Below are 8,392 nucleotides of genomic sequence, written 5' to 3'. Positions count from 1 at the left end.
CCGTCATCCATCCCTGTCTTCTCCTTCCTAATCCTTCCTCCTCCACAACCCTCATCCATCCCTTCTCCCTCCATGGCTTCCTCCCTCCAACCCCCATCATCCTTTCGTCCTCCAACCCCTCAATCCATCCCCTTCTTTCCCTCCACCCTTCCTCCCTCCAACCCTTCAATTCTCCCCCATCCCTTCTTCCCTCCATCCCTTCCTCCCTCCAACCCTCCTCATTCCTTCATCCCCTCCAACCCTCATCCATCCCTTTCTTCCCTCATCCCTTCCTCCCTCCAACCCTCATCCATCCCTTCTTCCCTCCATCCCTTCCTCCCTCCAACCCTCCATCATCCTTTCGCCCTCCAACCCTCCATCCATCCCTTCATCCCCTAATCCTTCCATCACCCCTCCCTCCCTTCAACCCTCCATCCATTCCCTAATCCTCCATCATCCTTTCGTCCCTCCAACCCTCCATCCATCCCTTCCTACTCCAGTCCCGTCCTCCCTCGCCTCCATTCATCCACAAATCCCTCCTCCCTCCAACTCTCCATCCATCCCTTCCTCTCTCCATCAATCCCTTACTCCCTCCACACAACCCTTCTCCATCCATCCCTCAATTGAAGTCATTGTATCCTCATCCCAGAGGCTACGTCAGATCAACAAGGTGAATGTTACTGGATATAGCTATGTCTGTAGTGAGATGGAGATATGTCTGTAGAGAGATAATGGAGATATGTTTGTAGAGAGAGAGGGAGAGGTTGTTGTCCTGGAACCACACTGCCAGGTCTCTGAACTCCTCCCTATTGGCTGTCTCATCGTTGTCTGTAATCAGGCCTACCATTGTTGTGTCATCAGCGAACTTAATGATGGTGTTGGAGTCATGATTGGCCATGCAGTTGTGAGTGAACAGGGAATACAGGAGAGGACTAAGCACGCACCCCTGAGGGACCCCAGTGTTGAGGATCAGCATGACATATGTGTTGTTGCTTACCCTTACCACCTGGGGGCGGCACATCAGGAAGTCTAGGATCCAGTTGTAGAGGGAGGTGTTTAGTCTCAGGGTCCTTAGCTTAGTGATGAGCTTTGAGGGCAATATGGTGTTGAACGCTGAGTTGTAGTCAATGAACAGAATTCATTGACTTTTGTCCAGGTGTTCCTTTTGTCCAGGTAGGAAAGGGCAGTGTGGAGTGCGATTTAGATTGTGTCATCGGTGGATCTGTTGGGGCAGGATGCGATTTGGAGTGGGTCTAGAGTATCCGGGATGATGCTGTTTATTTGAGCAATGACTAGCCTTTCAAAGCACCTCATGGCTTCCGACGTGAGTGCTATYGGGCAGAAATAATTTAGGCAGGTTACCTTCACTTCCTTGGACAAAGGGACGATGGTGGTCGGCTTGAAACATGTAGGTATTACAGACTCGGTCAGGGAGACATTGAAAATGTCAGTAAAGACACTTGCCAGTTGGTCCATGCATGCTTTGTTTACACATCCTGGTAATCCATCTGGCCCCGCGGCTTTGTGAATGTTGACCTGTTTAAAGGTCTTGCTCACATCGGCTACCATGAGCGTTATCAAACAGTTGTACGGAACAGCTGGTGCTCTCATGCATGATTCAGTGTTGCTTTCCTCGAAGTGATAATAAAAGGCATTTAGCTTGTCTGGTAGGCTCGCGTCACTGGGCAGCTTGCGGCTGCGTTTCCCTTTGTAGTCTGTAATAGTTTCAAGTCCTGCCACATCTGATGAGCGTCAGAGCCGGTGTAGCAGGATTCAATCTCGATCCTGTATTGACGCTTTTCCTGTTTGATGGTTCATCTGAGGGCATAGCGGGATTTCCTGTAAGTGTCCGGATTAATGTCCCGCTCCTTGAAAGCAGCAGCTCTAGCAATTAGCTCGATGCGGATGTTGCCTGTAATCCATGGCTTCTGGTTGGGATATGTACATACGGTCACTGTGGGGACGACGACGCCGATGCACTTATTGATGAAGCCAATAACTGAGGTGATATATTCCTCAATGCCATTGGATGAATCCCGGAACATATTCCAGTCTATACTAGCAAAACAGTCCCGTAGCTTAGCATCCATTACATCTTACCACTTCTGTATTGGGGGAGTCACTGGTACTTCCTGCTTTAGTTTTCATTTGTAAGCAGGAATCAGGAGGATAGAATTATGGTCAGATTTGCCAAATGGAGGGCGAGGGAGAGCTTTGTATGCGTCTCTGTGTGTGGAGTCAAGGTGGTCTAGAGTTTTTCTTCCTCTGGTTGCACATGTGACATGCTGGTAGAAAATAGGTAAAACAGATTTAAGTTTGCCTGCATTAAAGTCCCCGGACACTAGGAGAGCCGCTTCTGGATGAGCATTTTCTTGTTTGCTTATGGCCTTATACAGCTGGTTGAGAGCGGTCTTAGTGCCAGGATCTGTTTGTGGTGGTAAATAGATGGCTACGAATAATATAGATGAGAACTCTCTTGGTAGATAGCGTGGTCTACAGCTTATCACAAGGTACTCTACCTCAGGCAAGCACTACCTCAAGACTTATTGAATATTAGACATTGCGCACCAGCTGTTATTGACAAATAGACACACACCCCCACCCCTCTTCCTACCAGACGTAGCTTCTCTGTCCTGCGGATGCACGGAGAAGCCAGCCAGCTCTATGTTATCCATGTCGTCGTTCATCCAAGACTCTGTGAAACATGATATTACAATTTTAATGTCCCGTTGGTAGGATAGTCTTGATCATAGATCATCCAGTTTCCTTTCCAATGATCGCACGTTGGCCAATAGAACAGATGGTAGTGGTGGTTTACCCACTCACCTATGAATTCTCAGAAGGCAGCCCGACCTCTGTCCCCTTTCTCTCTGTCTTTTCTTCACGCAAATGACGGGGATTTGGGCCCGTTCCCGAGAAAGCGATATATCCTTTGTGTTGGACTTGTTATAGAAAAAAATCTTTGTCCAGTTCAAGGTGAGTAATTGCTGATTTGATGTCCAGAAGTTATTTCCGGTCCATAGAAGAAATTAGCAGCAACATCATGTACAAAGTAAGGACATACATTCCGGTCCACAAACACTCTCTCTCACACACACAAACACTCTCTCACACACACACATGCACTCTCTCACACACACATGCACGTTCCGACAGAAACACACTGATAGCCTTTTGTTTCTCTGTTAACTGCCAGGCAGATTAGTCGCACTCAGTCTTTCCAGAAGTTTTTCTTCAAACCAAACAATAATGTCCTTCCAACTATGTTTTAGCTCATGCAAATTATGAGCGCAAAATAAACTATATTGTCTACACAAAACAACACAAATCCTATGCCACTGATTTATATTACTAACTTTAACCCATATTAGCATTACCATAGAACAGGGATCACCTCACATCCCCAAACTTCAAGCTTTTTTCATAAAGATGGAGACAGGGAGATATATTCATTCATCATGGTGACTTCTAATGTTGTTTTATGTTGTTGTCTGGTCTGATCCTCTCTGTAACGGCTTTCTTCCTGGGATGAAGGAGAGGACCAAAATGCAGCGCAGTTAGTGTTCAACATGTTTAATTTGACGAACTGTGAACACTTACAACAATACAAAACAACAAACGTGAAAACCGAGACAGTCCTATCTGGTGCAGAACACAAACACAGAGACAGGAAACAACCACCCACAATCSCCAACACAAAACAAGCCACCTATATATGATTCTCAATCAGGGACAACGATTGACAGCTGCCTCTGATTGAGAACCATATTAGGCTGGACACAGAAACAGACGAACTAGACACACAACATAGAATTCCCACCCAGCTCACGTCCTAACCAACACTAAACAAGCAAAACACATAAGAACTCTGGTCAGGACGTTACACTCACCCCTCTGGTCTGATCCTCACCCCTCTGGTCTGATCCTCACCCCTCTGTTCTGATCCTCACCCCTCTGGTCTAATCCGCACCGCTCTGGTCTGATCCTCACCCCTCTGGTCTGATCCGCAACCCTCTGGTCTGATCCTCACCCCTCTGGTCTGATCCACCCCTCTGGTCTGATCCTCACCCCTTCTTGGTCTGATCCTCACCCCTCTGGTCTGATCCTCACCCCTTGGTCTGATCTCACCCCTCTGTCTATCTCACCCTCTGGTCTGATCCTCACCCCTCTGTGTCTGATCCTCACCCCTCTGGTCTGATCCTCACCCCTCTGGTCTGATCCTCACCCCTCTGGTCTGCATGATCCTCACCCCTCTGGTCTGATCCTCACCCCTCTGGTCTGACCTCACCCCTCTGGTCTGATCCTCACCCCTCTGGTCTGATCCGTCACCGCTCTCTGCGTCTGATGTGACATGATGGATGACTCATAACAGGTTGTATTGGAACCCACTGAGCCAACTACTGTAGGGCCTTCGTTAAGTGAAGGTTAATGCTTTTGTTTATTAACAGTGATGTGTCGGAGGCAATATCCCTTACGGTCAGAGATGGGCAGTATAAATTAGGGACATTGATGGGTCTATCTGATGTTTAGAATGGACAAGTCCCACTCTGCTCACAAAGCCACAGGACTCATATATATATGTGTGTGTGTGTGTGTGTGTGTGTGTGTGTGTGTTGTGTGTGTGTGTGTTGTGTGTGTTGTGTGTGTGGTGTGGTTGTGTGTGTTGTTTTGTGTGTGTGTGTGTGTGTTTGTGTGTGTGTGTGTGTGTGTGTGTGTGGTGTGTGTGTGTGTGTGCTGCTATTTCATTTCCACAGCCTCTATTTGTTACTTCACTAGTGGAGTTGGTGTGTTGTTTACTCTGCTTGAGAACTCTGAGAATGTCAGTCACTAACAGTGTGTTTGTCTCCCTTGACATTATTCAGGATTCCTTTAACTTCAAGACTTCTTAGGAAATATGACTGTTATACCTAAGTGCTGCCTTACCACACATGTCTGCTTCAGTTAGTAATACACTACACCTTATGCTCTTCAAATCTTTGATCTGGCAAAATGAAGTCCTTGACTGTTTCAGTATGTGTACCTAAACTGACCCTTCTGGGGAAGCCCATACAATGGGATCCTTGACCCCACTGGAACAATGCCTCTGATTGGTGTTGCCATATCAACAGCTTGGTCATACTCTGAACACGTAGGCTATTGGCAATAGGCCCATTGGTACAATTGACTATTGCCAACTGGCCCACTTCCTTGTAATCCTCTAGCTCCTAAATTGCTATCCGGGATCCTTGGAATGTCCCTACTCCATTGAAGTTTACATTTTAAAATGTAAAGGTTTAAGGTTAAGTTAGAAAAGGGTTATGTTTATGGTTAAGGTAAGAGTAGGGGTTAAGTTTAGGGTTAGGTTTTAGGGGGTAGGCAAATCCCTAAGGATCCCAGATAGCACTAACCCTCCTAAATGTAACCTGCAGTGTACTTGTGAGAGTATCCACTCTACGGTACACACACCACCACTTGGCAGCAGACCTGTCTCTGCTTTGGCCCAGACCAGGGTTCAGAAGCTTGGAGTTTGAAACTGTGTTGCCAAAATGAATCCAGCGACATTGAATAATTGAATTGTTGCTTGTTATAGATGGCTAGAAGTCCTCTCTTCACTCCTACAGATTGTATAGCAGGCATACTAAGCCTAACCCRAGGCACCGTACTGGGAAACTCTCCTCTATGTCCCCTTCTGATGTTACTCTAGCAAGGTTCTCTCCTCAATCACATGCATTTATAAACCCATTTTTACATCAGCGGAGTCACAAAGTGCTTATACAGAAACCCAGCCTTAAACCACAAACAGCAAGCAATGCAGATGCTTTCTCCCTCGAAAGGCAGGAACCTAGAAAGAAACCTTGAGAGGAACCAGGCTCTAAATGGCGACCAGTCGTCTTCTGGTTGTGCCGAGTGGAGATTATAACAGAACATTGTTAGATTGTTATTCAAGATGTTTAAACGTTCGTAGATGACCAGCAGGGTCAAATAATAATAATCACAGTGGTTGTAAAAGGTGCAACAGGTCAGTACATCAGGAGTAAATATCACTTGGCTTTTGAAAGCCGAGCATTCAGAGGTCGAGACAGCAGGTGCGGTAGAGAGAGAGAAAGAGTCGAAAACAGCAGGTCCGGGACAAGGTAGTAGGTTGGGTGAACAGGTCAGGGTTCCCTAACCGCAGGCAGAACAGTTGAAACTGGAGCAGCAGCACAACCAGGTGGACTGGGGCCAGGTAGTCCTGAGGCATGATCCCAGGGACCAGGTCCACCGGGAGGGGAGGGAGGGAGAGAGAGAGAATTAGAGGGAGCATACTTAAATTCACACAGGACACCAGATATAACAGACTGACCCTAGCCCACCGGCACATAGACTGTTGCAGAGTAGATACTGGAGACTGAGACAGGGGTGGGTCGGGGGACACTGTGGCCCCYTCCGAAGATACCCTCGGACAGTGCCAAACAGGCAAGATATAACCCCATCCACTTTGCCAAAGCACAGCCCCCACAAAACTAGAGGGATATCAACAGACCCCTAACTTACTACCATGAGACAAGGCTGAGTATATCCCATGAAGATCTCCTCCACCGTGCGAGCCTGAGGGGGCGCAAAACTGGACAGGAAGATCACGTCTGTGACTCAACCGACTCAAGTGACGCACCCCTCCTAGGGACGGCATGGAAGAGCACAAGTAAGCCAGTGACTCAGCCCCTGTAATAGGGTCAGAGGCAGAGAATCCCAGTGGAGAGAGGGGAGCCGGAAATGTACTATAGCAAGGTTCTTGTTTCTGTGCATCACTCCTTCCTGTTTCTCTCATTGTTCAGGGTCCTCTCTCTCTCTCCCTCCCTCTCCCTCCCTCTCCCTGTACCTCTCTCTCTCTCCCTCTCACTGCACCTCTCTCTCTCTCTCTCTCTCTCTCTCTCAATGGTGTATACATGTGTATTTGGGTCATCACTACATGTATGTATCAATGCTTCCTCTTCTCCTCTTCCCCCCCCTCTCTCCGTCTAAACAGCGATCCAAAATAGCAGTCTATGAGAAAATGTGGTCATACATGAAATCGGCCGAACCGTCAGTGTTTGTCAAGACCACGCCAGACGGGGTGGCCCGGGTACGAAAGTCCAAGGGCAAGTTTGCTTTCCTCCTGGAGTCCACCATGAACGAGTACATAGAGCAGAGGAAACCCTGCGACACCATGAAAGTGGGCGGAAACCTCGACTCAAAAGGATACGGTGTGGCCACACCCAAAGGCTCAGCATTAAGGTGGGTGGGATAATATAACGATATTCTCCTTGTTGTTATAGTATTCCACCTACCCTGATGTCTTGTGTTTGGCCCTTCTTCTTATTCTTCTCTTCCTTATTGTTTTGGAATGGACACAAAGAGGTAACGGTATCATGTCTTTTATTGTTCTTGGATATCTAGGTTGATTTATAATTGTTATTATGGATGTTTATATACATGTTAATGTTGGTGTTCCTAAACCAAAGGGGAATCCATTCCAGGGTGTAGCTAAGAGTTTTGCAGTTTAACAACCATTTTACCTTTGTCTCTCTTACTCTATTTTACTCTATCTTTCCTTCTGGCCTGTCCTTTTGTCCTGGCCTTCTGTCCTGTGTACTGTCCTTTTGTCCTGGCCTTCTGTCCTGTGTACTGTCCTTTTGTCCTGGGCTTCTTTCCTGTCCTTCTGCCCTGTCTGTGTATCTCTACGTGCTGTCCCTTTTCTGTCCTGTCGTGTTGTCCGTGCCCCCCGCCTGTCCTACCGTGCTGTCCCTTACTGTCCCCCCTGCCTGATTGTCCTCTCCCCTGTTCCTGTGTGATGTCCCTTTCCCGTCCTGGGTGCTGTCCTTCCTTCTCGCCGTGCTGCCCTTTTCTGTCCTGCGTGGCCTGGATCTTCTGTCCGTGTGCTGCCCTTCTGTTCTGCGTGATGTCCTTCTGTCCTGTGTGTTGTCCTTTTTCTTGCCTACGTGCTGCTCCTTCTGTCCTGTGTGCTGGCCCTTCTGTCCTGCGTGCTGGGTCCTTTTCTGTCCTGTGTGGCTGTCCTCTCCCGACAGGTTGTTGTCATTTTAATTTAACAGTTCAACAGTTTTTTCCCATGTGCCTTTAAAAAGTTGCCCTGTCACTTGTGATGAATGTTGCATGGTGTTTTCTATTGTTGCTTTTCTTCTCAACGTAGGACTAGGGTCCCCGTCCGCCACACGTCAGTTTCTCAACTACCTAACCCCTCATGCCACCTTTTCAATTATTTACTCTTTCCTTCTCTTAACCTTACTGATCTATCTACTCATATTCCCCTAAAATTCCTTAAACATAATAGATCAACTAATATTAACAATAAGCCCTAGTAGTGGTAGTCCCAACTACCTTATCACACTTTACATTATTGTTATAACTACTAACTATACAAATACTGTACTATACTGCAACTTATACTATACACTAG

At 47.2% G+C, this 8,392-nt stretch overlaps 1 pseudogene; it reads left to right on the top strand.

Moving 5' to 3' along the window:
• LOC112069198 (glutamate receptor 3-like) overlaps positions 1 to 8,392 on the top strand; it is a 64,728-nt pseudogene that overhangs the window by 41,745 nt on the left and 14,591 nt on the right.

Source organism: Salvelinus sp. IW2-2015, unplaced genomic scaffold (genome assembly GCF_002910315.2).
Source record: "Salvelinus sp. IW2-2015 unplaced genomic scaffold, ASM291031v2 Un_scaffold930, whole genome shotgun sequence".
Lineage (NCBI taxonomy): Eukaryota > Metazoa > Chordata > Actinopteri > Salmoniformes > Salmonidae > Salvelinus > Salvelinus sp. IW2-2015.
The sequence above is the reverse complement of the archived record's forward strand: the minus strand, read 5'-3'. Positions and strand labels throughout refer to the sequence as shown.